The sequence below is a fragment of the Antedon bifida genome, chromosome 8 (genome assembly GCF_963402885.1).
Source record: "Antedon bifida chromosome 8, ecAntBifi1.1, whole genome shotgun sequence".
NCBI classification, from domain to species: domain Eukaryota; kingdom Metazoa; phylum Echinodermata; class Crinoidea; order Comatulida; family Antedonidae; genus Antedon; species Antedon bifida.
The window spans coordinates 9,164,518-9,184,591 of NC_136233.1; positions in this window are offsets into that span (position 1 = coordinate 9,164,518).

Below are 20,074 nucleotides of genomic sequence, written 5' to 3' on the forward strand. Positions count from 1 at the left end.
TTGATGTTGAACGAATGTTTTAAAACTAAAGATAAGGCCAGAATTATGTTTACGTGTTTAATGATGTTGGACGAATAGTTTAAAACTAAGAGATACAAGAAATAAATGTCTTCTAATTCGCATTTTTATGGATAGAGAGAATAATTTGTAATACTGATAATCATCATCCTTATTTACACAGACGAGCGGTAACGACAAGCGGTAACGGTAAACAGAAAATCGCGTAGCTTTGTTATCCTAGGCTAGGCCTACTACGGCACTCGTATTATTGACATCTTGGAATCGACGAAAGCATGCAAAAAAGTTGTTGATAGATGACGTCACATCAATCATGTCGTTGATTTGCCAGAATCCAAAATGGCCGCGTGGTATTTGGACAAAATAGAATCTGATTTCCGCTCAACCGCCCGTCCGCTCCGCGGTCTGTGTAAATTTCATAAGAAGTAACATAGATTCTAATTTTTGAATTCCGGTTACCATAACCTCTTAACGTTACCGCTCGTTTATGTAAGTTGGCCTTTACACTATTTTCTTTAATTGTACTCAATGCTGGCATCTTAAAAGATCCTCTCAATAGAAATATTATTGTATAGCAATTATCATTATCAATATTTTGACGGCAGATTTTTCTAAAATATTGTGAGAATTTTATTCAACGCGAGGTTGTTGAGTGTTGTTTGTTCGAAAACCAACCTATATTTGTATTCGTCGAATGAAAATAATATTTTTACTCTTTGCAGGTCAATATTTGAACTCATGAACATATTTTCCTCATTCAACTCATAAAAATTCATACATTATCCCACATCGCAAAGATACGGTACACCTTAGTGTTATAAAATACGGGTTTTTTTTAACTTACTGTATTTGATAATTTCATCATCATGCATTATCATTATTAAATAAAAGTTATTATGGGAAACGTATGTGCAAATGTATACAAATACAATTTCTACTTTGGAACAATATCTATCTTGACAGTTACTGTTTTTGACGGACATACATTTGCTGCACATTTGAAGTATGAGACAGTTGACGAAGGATGTGTCTATCTCATGAAATGAAAACTAATCAACATTCTGACATCAAATACCTATCACCTGTTTAGACTTTCAAAACTTAAAAACAACTTCTACAAATTTGATAAACATATTGAAGAAATAACAAAAGACAAATTTTAAAGTTCCAGAAATGTAAAAACAAAACGTTAGCTCAAAAAAGTTATATATGATGGACTTGATCTAAAGATAATTGTTAGGGTACAGTTAATTTTACACGTAACTCTTCTTTCTTTCTTTTCTTTCGCCACCTTCATTCATTTATCATTATCCATTACATATAAATTCATTTATACACATTTTTCAAAAACTTTTCAGGCAAAGATAAAAATGTCCAGTTAATGATATGATAATGTATATTCTAAACTTCTATTTAAAAATTCAACTGTTTCAATTGGCTAAAATGTTGTATTTTATTATTTTATTAAATCTCTCTTTCTATTTTTTTTTTCGGAGAAAATAAATGTTTGAACAAACTAATTGAATATTCATAAAAGAAATAGCAAGAAATGTATATAAATAATCCTTTGTTTGTAATTAATTTTGAGTTACTGCAGTGGTGTTATTTCAGTGGGGTGGGGTGGATTATTGAGGTTGGAGTGACCTGTCGTGAGTTGTCTAATAATGGTGAGTGACGGCGTTGCTGTTGAACAGTTGATGGGTGTTGAAAGGTATTCTGATCTTGCCATGAGAGAATAGCAATAGTTGCATTGTCGCCAAAAAGGGCACCCTTTTCTCTGCTTCTTCTTTAAAAAGAATATCCTTCACGTATCCTCTATGTCAGCACAGTTACGCATCTCCAAAGACGATTGGTTTGTGATATGCAGTCGTTTAGACAACGTCAAACGGTGTGGTGATCAGAATGTAGAGGGTTGTGAGGAACAGCGTGATTACCAAATTTATCCATTTGACACTCTCCGGAGAAAGAAGAAGACTATTTAATTAGGATTAATTTGAAAATAATCTAATAGTAATACAGGCAATAAAAGTAATACTACCAACTGGTTACGTTGATTGGCTATTCAATTACTATGTATACTTTTTTATTGTAAACTACCTAAAATGACACTACCGTCTATAATAGATTCACTGGACCCAAGAACTATTAATTTATCTAAATTCAATTCAATATTTATTTCGACCAAAATAAACATAATGTATACAAACAAGAAACAAAAAGAGTATCATTTCCGACATACCTTTTGTTTAGATAACAACATTAAATCATATTTTGTATTTGACCATTTTGCTTAATGTTACCAAATTAATTTACAAGTTTGACCAAACCCATGCACCAGAGGCCTATATAATACGGTAGTTGATGAATAAAATCAGGCAAACCTCCTGAATGAACGAATAATAAAACACGATGCGTAGACACGATGTTTTTTTTAAACTATGAAGTGTTAAAATTAATTGCAATTAGATGTTGTCAGGGATTTCGGAAACTATTCATTTATAGGAATTGCCGCTAATTTAATTACTAAACAATATGTAACAAAATTAATTTAGTTATTTTTTACAGAGTATCAAGTGCATACAGTAATTCAGTTTCTATTGTTAACTTATAATGAAACGTTATTGAATTAAAAACTTCGAAGTCTTATTTGATGGTTACATTTTACGATTCTACCATACTGGGTTTTGATCGTAAATTTTAATCACTTTCAAGAGAATAATTAAAAAATCGTTATAAAATTCTATGAGGCCCACTTTGATTTATGCCAAACTTGTGATTTTAGTAAAAGCTTATAAATTCCTGTATGTTTGTTGTATGGCTATAACATTAATGTATATACCCGGTGGATTGTAACTATTTTATAATATCGGTATACTTTAATGTTTAAATGATAATTAAAAATCAATTTCCGACAAAACCACATATATTTTTATAATCGTTTAACCTCTTTCTTAATATCCGTTTATTGAGGAAAAAATGATTTTTTTTTAAAAACAATATGGAACCTTTTTATTTTAAATATAATTGTCATTGTTTGTGTAGGTTTATCACCATCATAAATGATAAAGATTAATTATTATCGATTGAGTATCGTGGCGGGGGAATATATTTCTAGAACTTGCTTTCAATAACAATTTTGGTCGCATTTTTATATTATTTTTATACCTTTTTAAATATTCTGTGTGAATTTCTTAATTGTGTAATATTTATATGAAAGTCTAGGCCTACAGAATGTGAAATTGAATTAAATCAACAATTTAGGTTTTTTGCTTCTATGTATCTTTAAAGCTAAACATGTGTGTAGGCTGAATTTCGTTCTGGCATGCTTCTAGGAGGTGGGTTTCTCTCGTATTGTTATTTTATCGAGTCTTTGTGCATTGAGCACGTTACCTAGATGATCTGAGATAATTAGGAGTTGGACGTAGTGCTAACAAATTTCTCCTTTAACATGAAGACTCATCTGTGTTGGTAAATATCAAGTAGAAAAATGTTGATCTCAGCATAAAATTTACCTTTATGAAGAAGTCTACAGCCAGTAGTAGAATTTCGAATTTTGTAATGTTTCTACTTGATTTCGTATCTCAGGAAAGGAGGAGTTTTACTATTATTATCTTTTTTTAATGTCAGTTGTTTCAACTTTTTTTTTCAGACTTTACCTTTGTTAACTTAAAGATATTTTCCCCCTACAAAATATTTTGTATGTTTTTGTTGAATATGGCAATTTAATTTTACATAATAATTTTGAAAAAATTGAAATAAAAATAAATTTGCATGAAGAAACCGTAATTTAACCTTTTATAAGACCTAAGTGAAAACTTTTTAAATATTTTTTTCTACGGAGGTAACATTATTATTTATTTATTCTGTCTTTATACTGAATGACACTTTCAGTGCTAAAGCATCGACTTTCAAAGTGGTTCAGTAGAGAAACATTAACAATAACAAAAATAATTCAAAGACAACTAACAAAGTAATAATATAATAAGTAGCATGGAGCATGATCATTAAAACCGCGAAATGGCTTATTCAAAGTCTTTTTTAATTAATCTTTGTTTTTCATGTTTTTGGGGACAATACATCTTTAACTGCTGTATGTTTAATTAATTGTTTGGGTTTGTTTCGTTTAGCCATTTAGGCCTTTGTCTAATAATTATATTTAGTATCGGATTTATGCATTCTCTTCAAGCGAAATTTGTAAATCCGAAAATGTATACATATTCTCCATTAATTTTATAAGAAATACTTTGACCAAATTTCCTAAATATGTTCTAATAATGTCATATTTTATACCCCGAGTTTGAGATGGAAACGATTAATTATCTTTATTCTGCTAATAAAAGTTGAATAAACACATTTCTAGTGTATTTAACACTTTTTTATACAAATGTTATACCTTTTTAATATATTTTTAAATGTTATGTAAATAATATGAAAAATATGATATTCGTGCCACTTTTAAGTATAAATAATTTATTATCGAATTAAAAGGTAAATGTCCTAGTCGAAATTTCAACAAAGTCAATTTCGAGTAGTAGTAATAGTGATAATTTCAATCATGCAAGTGTTATGAAAATATACCGATTATATTTGGTGTCAATATTTCAATTTGGTTGTATGTTGCTACTGTAAAAGTAGTAAAACAGTAAGTTTTATGTCCTCCAACTTTTTTTTCCTCCAACAAATTGTGTATGTTTTTATGATTGATTGATTGAGTTCGTATAGGTGTGTCCTTTGAGTAAGGGTCGGTTGTAATGTTTAAACATCTGTTACGGTACCCCTCGTTTCTCGGTAAAGTGTCTCCTTAATAGGGGTTTCCCAAAGGAGGGGTTCTACTACTTGTTTTAATTCCAAATACGCTGCACTATAGTTATCCTCTTTAAAAATTTTAAACAAATTATGTTCTTTATTGTTAAAAAGACAATCATCAATTTGATACCAGTATAACCATTTTTTCCATAAATAACTACATTTGTGGATTATTTAAAATGTTATCATATATTGATTGTCCGTACCATATACGTCCATTTTTTTTAAATTAATAGACAAAGATGAAATTAAGTTTTATTACGTTATGCATCTGTTGTTTTCGTTGGAAAATGATTAAAAATGTTACCGCAATGTCGTATGGCTATGATAATATTTTGGCCGTATGTTTCGCATCATTATTAATTTTAAATACCATTACAAATAATACCGGTAGAAGAAAATGTTATACAAACATTAATTGAAATATACTCTGAATTAAAGACAATAATATCATTTGAACATACATGTATTGATTTGTATTAACTGGTGTTATTTTGAATCCTGCTGCGTTTTCAATCTTAGCCGATTTTCGGTACTGTATCTAACGGTCGGAAGTATCATGGGCTAATTCCGTGATACATTATCACATGTGAAGCACATGTGAATCCTGTTTACGGAATTTGCCTGATACTGCCAGATTGGAGCCATGCAATTAAAAAATACCGAGTACTAAAATTCCAATAAATTAATTTTACCAGAAAAGTAAGGACCAAAAAGAAGACCAAAATCTACATGGATCATGAAAGTTAAAAAGGAAATTGAAAATTATATAGACACATTTATATAGAAACACATGATAGAGAAGAATGGCATAAAATTATGCTAGAGGTGTACTTATGATTTACTGCCAGACAAGTATTACGGGTGGAGATACAGAACTGAGAACCGGATGACGGATGTTCATATGGGGTTGTTCTTCCATTCCATCTCAGGTGTAGTTGACCTTTTTTTATTATCTTTAGATCCTCAACTTATATTATCCTAGCCGCTCTTGAGAAGAGTTTGAGCAGCTCGTGAGTGGTCGTCGCATACACCCAATAAGCCTCAGTAAAATAATGTTGTTATAAAGTGAAATTGAATGACATTTTCATATTTAGCGACGTTTTATTTTATATTATATTGTAGGTTTGTGGGTTACACAGCCGGACGTGAATTCAAGAAAAGATTAAGAAAGGAACCATACATTTTAATTGTGAAATATACGGAAATAATTTTTATTCTATATTTGTATTAATATATTAATTAGCATTATTATTTATTCTTATACTAGGCCAACCACGTTCACCTGCGAACTTAATCCGCGTCTTCCACTCCATCCAAAGTGTCAAATCCTAAACTCAACATTGTAAAAAGTTCTCTCATGGCTTCTAAAAAGCCAACTTTCTCCAACCAACCGGATAACATTCACCTGACCAACAATGTATTTTTTTTAACGCAATACCAATAGGAAATAATGTTTGATCTTTTTGGTTCAGTTTAAGAGTTTTGAGTCTGATTGCAGTAAATTCGTATAGTACCGTATAGTTTAGCAATAACCTAGTTTTTATTCTATAGTTTGTGATTAAATATAAATTGGTGAAATGACAAAAAATAAAGAGAATTAAAATGAGACACTTAGGCGCATGGCAGATCATAATTAAAATATAGCATGCATTCATATGTCCTTCGTCGAATTACGCTTTTAAATGCCATTACAAATGTACCGGTAGAAGTAACTGTTATACACTTATTAATTGGCATAAATTCTGAATTAATGATGGAAGACAATTCATAATTTTTCTTGACCATATTTTGTTCTAAATTACCTCGTATTTCTCAATGTCAATAAAATCCTGCAACGATTAATCGACATTATAAAAATAACTTATTGTTCAGGTTTTCCATAGCAATTAAACATTAATTTTGAATGGAAGAAAACTATATCATTTAAAACAAGACAAAGGCTATGGTACACAGAGAACTTAATAAAATACAAGACGGATAGGGCCCTAAACATTCACAATCACATACAACAAATATTATTTCAAGATTGAAAATTCTCTTTAGGTCTAAAATTATGTAAACAAATACATATTCGTATATAAACAGGTTTTCTTCAACTCCAGTACGTTATGCCCATAACTAGTCTTTAACGTACGTTCTTTGATAAAATTATTAAAGACTTTAGTTCTAGATAATCTATGTTTACTGTTGAAGTTGGAGAAAACTTTATTACGATAGTTAAAAGCAGATTTAGACTGACTTTCTATATAATTTAAAAGACATTCGGCATCTTATTTTCTTTAAAATCTTGCTGAAATTAAGTGGTAAAATAGTACCGGTACTTTTAATAAGATTATCTTGTTACTGATTCTTTTTTTTAAAATATATTTCTTTAAATAAACAAATAGAATAATATCTGTTTAAATTATACAGGACAAAATGTCAGGCCTATATAAATGACTTAAGAGATTTTATAATATCTTCTATCTCATGGAATTTTTATTGTTCACCTCTTTAAATGGTTCGAAAATCTAGTTAAACCATTATAGTGATAATGGAAGTACGGTCATGTTGACCCTTATACTTTAATTTAATTATTGCTATAACAGAGGTTCTTAATATGTACTTGATATATGTAAACATTTGGAGTGTGAGTTTAAGAACCAAAGTTGTTACACGTTCTAAAGATAATATCGTGCCAACTTGTTTGTATGGTGCGCTCGAGTTTCTTGCATTTTAAAACGCTCGAGTTTCATTAGGCTAGAATTCATGAAGGAATTAGGCTGAAGGAGGAGTGTAGTGTGGTGACAGTACGCCGTATTTTACCAAAGCAATCACTCTGGGCAATGTTGATAGAACACCCCTATTGAGGATACATTTTCTAATGAAACAAACGAGAGCATTATATGTTTTACACTACAGCCAACCCCTATTCAAAGGGCGAGTCACCGCGTTAAAGAGACACTCTGTTGCTTTGTTGGGCCCCGAAGGTGTCCTTTTAATATGGATTCTATTGTATTTGATTTCATATTGATTGATTAATTATTTATTACCGGGTATCATCGGCTGATTCGCTATGACCATACGTTCAACGAAATGAAACGCCGAACTGTGTCTAAAGATTTTAATTATTAGATGGTGTAGGCTTATTATTGTTTTGCTATAATGTACCAGTATATTGTAAATTCTATTTTACCTTCTTCATTACTTTTTACATATTAAATAACAATAAACATAATTCTGAAGAACCTAACCATACGTTATTACACTAAAACACGCAAACCGCGCTAAATATTATGCAAAAATTACTATTTATTCATATAATTGAAATATAGCAATAATAGGAGAAAATATGGTTTGGATATGAGTGTATACAATATTCATGAAACATGCGAAAGTAGTTTATTTTTATTTTTTTTATTCAGAGGATATTTTCTAATGAAAAAACAAAGGGCAATTATATGTTTTTTTACACTACAACCAAGGGACAACGAAAGGACACTTTGTAGGATTCTGATGGTTTTCATGGTCTGCTCAGTAGGCCTATTCCATTACTATCGAAGAAAGCATTGTATGATATATTTAGTAAATACCCTCCTTAACAATGGACAAATAATTGTAGGCATATAATATGTAACAATAAACATGTATATTATTAATTAATAATATTAATATGAATTAATTGAAATATCAAAATTATACCAAATACAACAATTTTTAAATAAGTATACTTGAATAGGGGCCTACATAATTTAAATATAATAGTGTAATAATAATATTAATAATAATAATACATTGCTATATTTAAATTATACATTTTTAATTAATTTCTTTGTTTATAATAATTTGTAAATAATGCAATGGATATATTGATAGTGATTTAAACTTATTTAGTTATTTACATCATCAGTGTATAGCCCTATATTTTGGTATTATTAGTTATTTATTTATATATATTCCAGTTTTTAAAGGTTGTCATTTCTGATGTTTCATTATGATAAACCGATAGAAATTATCTATAAGACTATCACTTGTTTCAAATTGGAATTTTCGTGAATCTACTCATAATGTATATATGGTTTATACAATATTTTATTTTCAAGATTTTTGTTAGTGCCATGGGAACATTCCTTTAACTACGAAAGTTTCTGTTTATTATGGCAACATGTCCACTTACAGACATATTTGTCTGTGTCGTAACAAAACTAATTTATTGAAAATTACATTTTTGGAACCTAGTTAATTTGTAAAAAAAATATTATATTAACATTTTTCACATAATACATTATTAGTACAGATAAACAGGACTATGTGGTGTTTTAGTAGAGTAAAAACAAGAATGTTTAACTTGACTGTCAATAAGTTGCTTCCGAGTTTGTTTTAAATAGTTTTTTTATAAATAGGCATTTGTTTGATCAGTTGTCGAACATAACATATCATTTAAATGCGCTGGGTGTACAATTAGTATAACTATTAAATGACATAAAACATTTCCTTCTTTCCATAATGTAGGCCTAAAAAAATCAAAAAATATTTGACCGTGCTGGATAGTTGACCAGTTAAGTGTCAATTTATTGAATTACTTTCGGGCGTGGTGTTAAAACATGAATAAATGTATTTACATTGACTTACGCATATTATATAAAACCTGTTCATATGTTTTAAGGATTTATATTAGTTTGATCTTAAAACAACTTTTCACGGTACGTTTGACAGACTGCAATGAGATGTTTCGGTGACTTGGACTAAGCCGGTTTAAAGCTCGATTTCCCCTTCAATATCAACCGACTTCCGTCTAAAATCAGACATTAATGAATGAAGCTTTTGCTCTAAGGAATAAAAGGATTTAGAATATCTCCATGTAAAATATAATACCTGAATAGACGTAAGCCTAAATTTAAACTGATGACTTTTGTTGGCAGTGATGTCCAAGAAACGAATGTCAGTGTATGGGCTATGGATGGATTGTTAATAAAACAAAATAATGTTGTATCAAATACCATCTGTAAACTAATATTATGTGTAGGCCTATCTAAATCCCACTCCATTAATGCTAATATGTCAATGAATCATCTAACTCATTTTATGATTTGATTGGTGGAATATGTTGACCTGAAATACATAACCGATTCTCAGTGCTCCCACATATTACATTATTTGCACAGTATCATATAGGAATATGTTGTAACACAGCATCCCATTTGTATCATATGTGGTGTCTATAATGTCAGGTTAGACTATTTAAAATACATTAACAAATGTGGTTAAAATGTGTGTTTAAAGTTTAAAATATAAAACTTCAAATACAATATTTGAATTGCAGATTAACTTCTAAATGGTTTGCTATTCGTACTGCAGTTGAAAGAAAATAATCTATATGTCTGTTTGTTGTGGTTTTTTCTACTAGGCCTAATACAGTTTACTCAAACTTGGATTTTCCGGGAGTACACAAGTTCCAGAGAGTTCATTAATAGTATCAGTTGAACAGACCCAAACTTTTAGGGGGAACACAAGCTCCTATGCAGTTGACTAAAACTTGGAGCAGGGCGTTCAAATTCATAGTGGGTATGCCTACAGTTGACTAAAACTTGAATTTTTAAAGAGAAGTTCCATGAAATCACAATTTCCATAGTATATATACTGTTGACTCAAATTGGAGTTTCAAAGAGAACACAAGCTTCTATGTAATTGACTCAAACTTAGAGCAGGGCGTTCACAAGTTTCAATGTACAGTTACAGTTGACTCAAACTTGTTTCAGAGTTTCAGAGAGAAGTTCAAGTTCCTTGGTGTAGGCCTATACAGTAGACTGGAACACGGAGTTTCATGGAGTTCCAAATACCTTAATAGTATCAGTTGACTCAAAAATTGGAGTTTCAGAGAGAACACAAGCTTCTATCGATGTTGTTTAGCATTGTTTGTCTTTTTATGGTTATTTGTGATCAGATTTTAAGCCGTGACTATGTGTATTTGAACAAATAAATTGAATTTAATTGAATTGGTGTTTCAAAGAGTTTCATAATGACCGATTGAGTCAAACTTTTCATTGTGTACTGTAGTTTAGTCCAGTTTAGACTATTATATACATCGTAGCAAAATTTAAGGTCCTCGATTCATTAAAATTAGGTCGGCTACACAAAATGCGATTAACATTTCACCTCTCAAATAATTAGAGGCATTTAAATTGCAGATTGTATAGTATATTAGACTTGCACTATTTTATTAGGCCGGTATAATGCCGAATTGTTTAGAAAACATGATGAAATAAAGTTTTTATTTGTGTTTTTATTATCACGTAATCCTGTAGTCAACCGACTTTATGAGTTTTGTAACTCTTTTTAACGAGTTTTACTATTCTATAGAAAATGGGGTGTATAGTATTGCCTCCTATTGATATTTCATAATTGAACTTCATAACAGAACACGTGTATAAACCCTGTTAATAGGCTCTAAGTACAATATAAATGAAATAATTTCGGTGATCAAAAGGATCTTACACGCCGCCAACAAATATTTAAATGGGGTCGAAGCAAACTTTTAGCATGCCATACCACAGTAATTACAAATAGTTATTGTTGAGCAAAATTAACTATAAGAATAAGAAAACAAGAAATTGAATGGTAGGATTACCTGGAATTTAATGATTTATTTTATTAGATTGTTGAAAAGTGAATAGATTTACTGGGTTGAATATGAAGGTATAAGTTCAGTAACCAGGTTTATGATGCCACTTGAGGTCGGCTCCGATCTTCTATCTTATCAATTTTTATTTAGCAGACGTATGCGTTCGCAGACAATTGCTGCATTGTATTAAAAAAACAGTCTAGTGTGCTATTCTTGTACAACAGTCATGTAAAAGCGATTCCCATTCTAACAAGTTGACGAATCAATCATTCATTTTAAACAATTGTATCGCACGGGTATCGAGGGGTCGGCTGTGTTATTTTATTCATTATATTCGGCACAAGATACATTATTTCCTTATCTACTGGATCAGTAGACAATTTGTAATATTTCGCTAATCTGTAATCAGTCATAGAAGCCAATCATCCAGATCACGCTGTTGCTTAATAGAGCAAGTCGACCATTGAACTACTAATCAAAAGAATAAAAGGTACCTTATAAGAACCGGTAGACCTAAATCTTTCCAAAATATATATTTTTTGTTTTTTTTTGCTTATTTATTTATTATTATTGGGGGTTTTTTTTCGTTTTAGAGCTACACTTTCCAGACCTATATTCATGTCTATTCCAATCTCCATTGTTTTTAGTTGCTCAATAATTTCTGGCAATTTCCTAATCTTCTTTTAAGTAAGAAATAAGCGATGTGAAAGTGAAAAGGGGTAAAGTTCTATGCCTATACAATGTATGTTAAACGAACATGTAAAACACTATAATACATACAATACATTTATTTGTAATTACTTGATGTATGTAGGCCTATATGTATGTATTGAATTTGAAGTTGATTTGCAGACCTTTCGGTTACATTGCTATGTAACCGAAAGTAAATTAATATTTTTTACAAGTCCAATCATATGGTGTCATGACTAGTAAGGGCAATATCGTGACGATAATTTTCTTATTGATTATGACATCATTTCATTGGCTTTTTAAAAATAATATTTTTCATCAAAGACAGCATAAATTATTATCGTGGATGAAAACTTTTCTAATTTCTTTACTTTTCTTTCATCTTTTTGTTTTTCTATTTATCATCGTTCTTTAGATTAGGAAACAAAATATATTTACAAATATATGTAGGTCTACAAGGAAAATATTAAGATGTGTTTATTTACCGTATAGCCAAGGAAGTTACATATATCAAAATGCCTTGATATGTATGAAAATCCCTTTAATAATAATTAATAATTTTAGGCGTCTTTCAGTAACGCCATAGCCTACCTAAATGTAGCAAATAGGTTCCGAGAACGAAATATCAGTCTATACAACGATTAAAAGGTCGACAGCTATGAAGAATGTGTTTAAAAATTCAATTTTGAGTACAATTGTTCAAAATAAGAGTTTTTAAATTCTTTTACAATTTAATGAAAAGCATCAATTCAAAAGATATTTATGTTCATCCAACAGACAGATAATAAGAAAATTTACAGTTGAGCATTATACTGAATAAAAGATCAAAATGTACATGACGTCAAGGAACCAAGACCAAGAATTGATTTAGTGAAGTGACAAAAGGTGATTTTTAAGTTTCTTGGAGAATGAATTGTGGATGGCAGCATTTGAAATTGAGTTCTCATTCATCAACTAATTTTAATAACGTTTTATTATCAATTGAAATTATATCTCCCAGATGATGGACATCATTTGTAGTCCCATGTGCCACTCAATCTAGCCAATGTAGGCCTATTACTTACTTCCCATTGACTGACACGTGCATGGAAATCACATTAAAAAGCGTCTAAATGCACATGCATGCGTTGTATGACTGACTCTCATGTCATCCCAGGTGTCACTTATCTTAATATTATATTTAATAACTCTTGACCTTTTAAGATCCCTGGACGTCCTAGACCTAGATCGGTAATATCGTAGAGGAGAGGATACACTGATTGACATAAATTCACGTGAGGGGGCAATGTTGGATTCTAGTTATTTTATACATTAAATTAAATTGTTTTTTGGATAGTTGTTGGTTCTAAACATTCCTCTTTCGTGAAACATGTACCAATATTCGCCAACTACTCATCCCCACCATTAGATATGTGATCAAATCAAATAAAATCACTTTATTTCGTTCAATAGGAAAATATTTGTTATTGTATTTCAGAGTATAACATTTGTTTTAAAATATTAAAATATTTAAGAACACTATATATAAAACATTTTACAGTACTTTAAAATATAACACATCATAATAGTATACAGATAAAAATTATTTATACATTCAATAGTCTGATGGAATACGGGTTTCTATGCATAAAATGAATACATTTTAAAAAGGTTAAATAGTGGAACTTCGAATTCTTTCATAAGCTTTTTATCAATGACAATAATAATTTTGTTAAAAAATGTTAATAATGCAATATTTTTTAATGATGATTAATGAAAAAAGTTGAAGTTTTGCCACAAAAGAGAAAAAAAATCACTGAGACGCTCTCTCGACATTAGAGTCGGAATCCACTCACCTGCCGCTCATTTATTTACAGATAAAGTTTTATAAAGATTTGTTTAGGCCTACGATTAAAACTGGAATTGAAGAACAAATCCATAGTCTACTTAAAATTAAATTTAAATCAATTGTATCGGTTTTGTTACTCGAATGGACCAAGATAAAATAAATGGCGTATGCATAATATAATGCTATTGTACAATCAGCGTATTATTTTTCCACAGTTTAATGGTAACTACAAACATGTTGTCAATTGTTCTTTGTAATGTGTATCAAAAGCATAGCAAAAACATTTGCAATAAGTTTTAGCCATTTTTTAATGAAAATTATTTCCTTTCGCAACGAGTAAACGTATTATAGGCATGACTATATTAGTATATTTAGTTTGTAAGGAATAGAAGTTCATTTTGATTTGTACTCATATTTAGCCTATCACGTTCATTTGGTTATCTCTTGCATTTTAATAATTAATTAATAATCAACATTCAGAAAGTAATTGTGTATTTTAAAACTTGGAACACAATTAATTGTATAATAATAATATAATTTTTAATAACTTTTTTATATTTTGTCTTGGGAAAAAAATGTCATATGTTTTTAGATGTGAGATAAAACAGAAAAATATGACGAAATAAAATGAATCTTAATCTAAATAATGGTGAAAATGTAACTGTTCTCAAAATCTGAGCGCCGCCTTTTTGCATGGCCTATACAATATGGAATAGGCGGATTAATTAAAGTTTAATTAGGATGAATGTTTATGAGTTCAATGGGATATTTAGTGTTAATTTACTGTTGTAGGCCTACTCAAAGAGACGGACATGGACGATTTTTAAAGAATGTAAATGTCATCCCAATTCAACGAAGACTACCTCCTTGACAACCAAAAAGGGCGTGCAGTGGACGATGGGCGTACTTTTACGTTTGTCGCATCGTAGATAAAATAGAATCTGAACTGAAAGGTTACTAGGCCTAAATTCAACGCATGTCAAACGTGACCTCCGAGGCGGCGACAAGACTGCTTATCCGTTGCTTATCCTAACAAGTGCAAAACGTGTTTGTCCATACCTCGGCTCGTCCTTTGGTTACTTCTAAATTATATTACCGTTTTGTTCTCCTTTGTTCTGCAAGTGAATAAAGCACGGCTTAACTTGTATCCTTGTTGTTTCTCAATGTCTAAGTCAACAAGTTATGTCAAATTTAATAACATAATTCCAATAAAAGTGACTTCAAATAAATGAACATCTTCAGTAAATATGAGTCACTTTATACCAGGTATGTGTTGTTATAGGCAATCTCTTTATGATTGACAGGATAAAACCGTTAAATCGTAGGATATGTATCACTGCGTCATCTTGACACCTTAATTATAATATGACCTTATTGAAGTTGGTTTTCCAATAGTACCAATATTTTGATATCTTAATTCGCATGGCACATCATTTTTTAAGGATTTAGAAGTTCTCAGTCTATTTCCTATGTTGGTTTTAGCATGCAGTCTAAGTCAAATAGGGATTAGCTCAGTGAACCTTTGACATACATTAGCCAATGTTGTAAAAAAAATGTTACGACATCATTTTAATGTAAAGATAAATGTTCAAATCCTGCCCATGTCACATTTGAGTTCCACAGCCTAAACAGCGCCACTATCAAACCAAAAGTTAGAGATTTAATACTAAACAAAATGTCAAATATACATGTTGTAAGTAATCCTTCGTTTGTAGGCCTATAACAAAGAATACAACTTTTCCTCAAAGTTTTTATCAACTCAACTTTAATTACCAAACGTGGAACATAAAATGGAAGGAAATAACAATAAATTAAATAATAATTTTTCCTGCGTAAATATCCTTGGCCTATACTATACTTTTTTTTAAATATGAATAATTTGTATAATATACATAATAATATACCCACAGCATTGTCATTTTTTCAGTAATTTGCCTATTAATAATACAATGTATGTGATGTGACGCCTTAAAGAGTTTTCAGAAGATAGAAAAAAGCTATCGAATATCTTTATTCGTCTAGTCCCTATAAATATTTCTATTTTTTCTTCTGTTTAGGCCTATTATGTACATCATTGTTTTCCCATATTTGTAAATTCTTCTGTTTTTTCCTTGTATTTGTAGGCATATTATTTCTATACTGCACTTGGTGTTTACGCTGTTGGATGGAAACGAAATAGGCTACAATATTTTAATATCTCTTACCAACTTTTAAGTTAAAATTGTTATTCTGTATGAAGAGAATGTTAGAAAAAATAAATACAATTATCTTCCACGAATCCCACACTCTACATAGTCAATATTTATTATGCGTTCTGGTCTGAGATTGCGAGCTCTCCGTTCATCACATAATAATTATACATAATTTTTTATTTGTGAATTCAATAAGATTATATAATCAGTGTGCAATACGATAAAATTTAATTAATAATTATACAATAGTCTAGTTACCTATTGCCAGTATTATATGTTTTTATATGTTTGTAAGTTTTTTTGTATATGGTACGCCGTTTTTGAAAATTAATCTTGTTTTATGATGGACCAATAAATATTATCTTATATTATTACTATTAACTGAGGACTTTCAGTTACCGTCAGAAATCAAATTGTTCTTTGAGTCATACGATTTAACCCAAACTGGCTCGGAAACTTCCAAGCTAGGAGCTTACGGTTAAGCTTTTATTTTATCTTGAGTCAAATCGTGCAATATTCACTTTTTATTCACTGTCAACCAAAGACCCAGGCTCTCACATATGATTGACGGTTTTTATTAATAAAAAAAAAACAATCAACATCATCTTTATGTAATTGTAATATGTGATAAAAAAAATTTCCATTTGTGCAAACAAAAATCCTCCCTTTTCTTAGGAGCCGCATGACCTTTTTTTTAACTATTTACTAATTTTATTAATTTTTTATTTTCAATTCAAAAAAAAGAAACGTCCAATTTTCATTGAAATTGTATGGTCGCGGTCGACAGACGTTCCGACGTGTGTAAACAGGACGATTAAATTGCCATTATGTTGGTAAATCACATTAGCAAAATGCTCCTCATCAAACAAATTTAAATACGGTATAATCATTCTATTTTCCATTTCTGAGGTTTGTATTCTGGTAAATTAGCAATAAAAGCTTTATCCCATTCTAAATCTAAATGTTTAAATAAATCAACATTTTATTTGTTTGGATTTTATAGAATTTTAACCATTTTTTTAAATACTTATACTGTATCCCATGTCATTTTAATATTCATTTGTAAGTTTTTGTATCCAAATGTATTTGTAATGAAATGTATTCGTACTTTTCCATATTATGATATTTTGCACAAAATAAATTAAAATGAAAAGAATGTTCAAATCTCGGACGTGAATCAATTTGGTTTTGAATTGCCCTTCTATTGATATCTATCATGATTTATTTTATTTTAGAATAGAGAGGGCTCACAATAAAGGAAATATACAATTAAATAGTGTATCTTGAGTCAAACTGCTCGCTTGCTAAAACATCATCAATGATGTAAGCAGTGGTCGTGTTAATTGAATATCGTATCAGCAACATCAAGTTTTACTTGAATTAGCACTGCCAGGGGGCCAGGTGCCAGTTCCAACCTGTAGGCACAAACCACAACGAGGTACTTAACTAGTTTCGTAAACTGGCTTACCAGTTACTGTACCTAGTTAATCATCTCAGATCTAACGAAGTTTTCTCAACATTCGCCGGTTTGTTCTGGTGCTGTAACCGCCAAGAATTAATCACAATCTAGATTCGATTGTCTACCGTATAGTAACACCTCATTAAAGTTGTCAATGGACTATGCATTAGGTATCATTATTCTGTTAGGCTGGGAACTCTGCATCTGCTTCTTCAACGTACACCTACAACCTATGTTTTATTTTGTCTTCTTCTCGCCTTTAATAATTAACAGTTAAAAGCTTGTCAGTATTATTGGCAAAAGAACAAACAACATGGTTCTATGAGTGATTGATACCGTATATATCCATTAAAGAAAACCCTTCTCCCAGGAGAGGACGATGAAGACCCAGATGTGACCGTGGAAGTCGGTCACAGCAAGCCTTTGTGAAAATTCAGCAAACAGTAGCTACTAAATATATACACAATACATATAGTAAGTACACTATAACAATGACACTGAACCAAACTATTCACCTCTGAGGTAATAATACTTTATTCTTCACTATTATATACAACTTTCAATAAAAGAAAAAAATTCAAAAGTTTTGACCACAATACACATTTAGAGGAAACACTGACGCAGTTCAAACGCGTTCAATGACCTCAACTATCGTTTTTTTTAACATTAAAGAACGGCGTATAAAGTTCTGTTCACATTGACAAATTTTACTTGACCAGTGAACTCTTATAAATAATCATGATGTATCCATGTATGGTCATAATAATGATTTCATTATGTCCATATATAGGCTTATCATATTTTGTCAAATAAAATTTGATATTCTGAACTTATTTTAACTATACATTTGCACTTTTCCCATTTACAAGAAGGGGACGTAATTCTTGTTAGATTATATTTATCACCAACAAGATAAAAGTAATATATTGAATACTGTAGCTGAAATTTATACAAGAAACTATTTTCTACTCGTCAAAATAAACCCGGCTCTATAAAAAGCATATAACTCAACTGTCAGTAAATAAGGACAATGTTATAGATAATTCTGAGAAATAATATCAGCAACTAATGTAACTAAAATAATATAATTAGTAAGCTATGATGATACACTCGTAAAGTTTATCTATTTTTATTGTATTATTAAGAGATTTGTGCTCTTGCGTATGAGCTCGGTCAAAGTGAATATCCAATATCTAAGTGCGTATGAATAATGATACCATAATTGAGTAACGACGCATGCGTGACACTATTACAAAAGTCAGACGATCAAGTAAACAACTTGATGTTTTTGTTTGGTAAAGTATAATTGCACCATCGATTATCGCAGTTTGAAGATGCTACCTTGTACATTCCATATTCAATTACTTTAGGAAGTATGTATTCGTTTAATTAAATATTCATGAAACGCGTTCTATTGCCTGTAAACATGTCACTAATGCGTAACTTAAAAAGATGCAACAGATCGATACAAAAGACTACTATCGGATTAACTACTCCTGCACGTTGAGGGCGCACGGTAAGATAAATTTAAATATTATTGATTTGCCATTGTAATCAGGGCGAGTAAATTCCTCAATAGACATACATAAGATTGTGAGACTAAATAGTCACAAACAATTTGTTCTATTAAGATCAGTATCATTCACTCAACTTATAGATAAGTATCCGAATTACGATATTCTTTAGAACAGGTAGTTTGTGAAATAAACACTATTAATTAATACATGAATGATTGAAAATGGTTTTATTCAGGGAAGAGTTAAATTAAATTTAACTCTTCCTTGGTTTTATTTGAATTGATGACAAGAATAAATGTGCCTATCTTTTTTAGAAAGAAAAACAATTTGTTCATCAAACAATTCAAAATCACAATGCCATTATTTATACTTCAATTATACTAACTAATAGCATTACAGTAGCATTTTTACATTTCTATAGAACTTTGTCCTAGTGGGAACCAAGCTTCATAAACTGTCGGCGCGCAAATAATTTTGACTTTTTGGAACATATAAATTCGACCCTGTAAATATATACCGTATCAAATCCAAATTGATAAAAATTAATTAAGAATATTTGTATATAATAAATATCTGATATACAACTTTTACCATTACCTAAGTATAAACATAGATTGAAACTTATGGAGAACACGAGTTGACAACTTTTGTTAATTTCTTGGTGAAATTGTTCTGTAAAGTCAAATACATATTCTTCTTTTCAATGGAATGTCCTTTTAGCCGACAGATGAGTTATAATATTGACGATTTTGAGTCGAAGAGCTAGGCCTGGTGATGTATTCTCTGAGGCGACTGTCTAGTGGTAGATGCCGAGACAAGAGTGCATATATATTCTTCATTCTGTTTCTATTTTCTGTAAAAGTAAAGATAATTAAAATAATGAACACGAATCCATCTCGTTAACACGCAATATTTGACTGGCTTAAATATACGCAAGTTATGTATATTATTATGTCATTA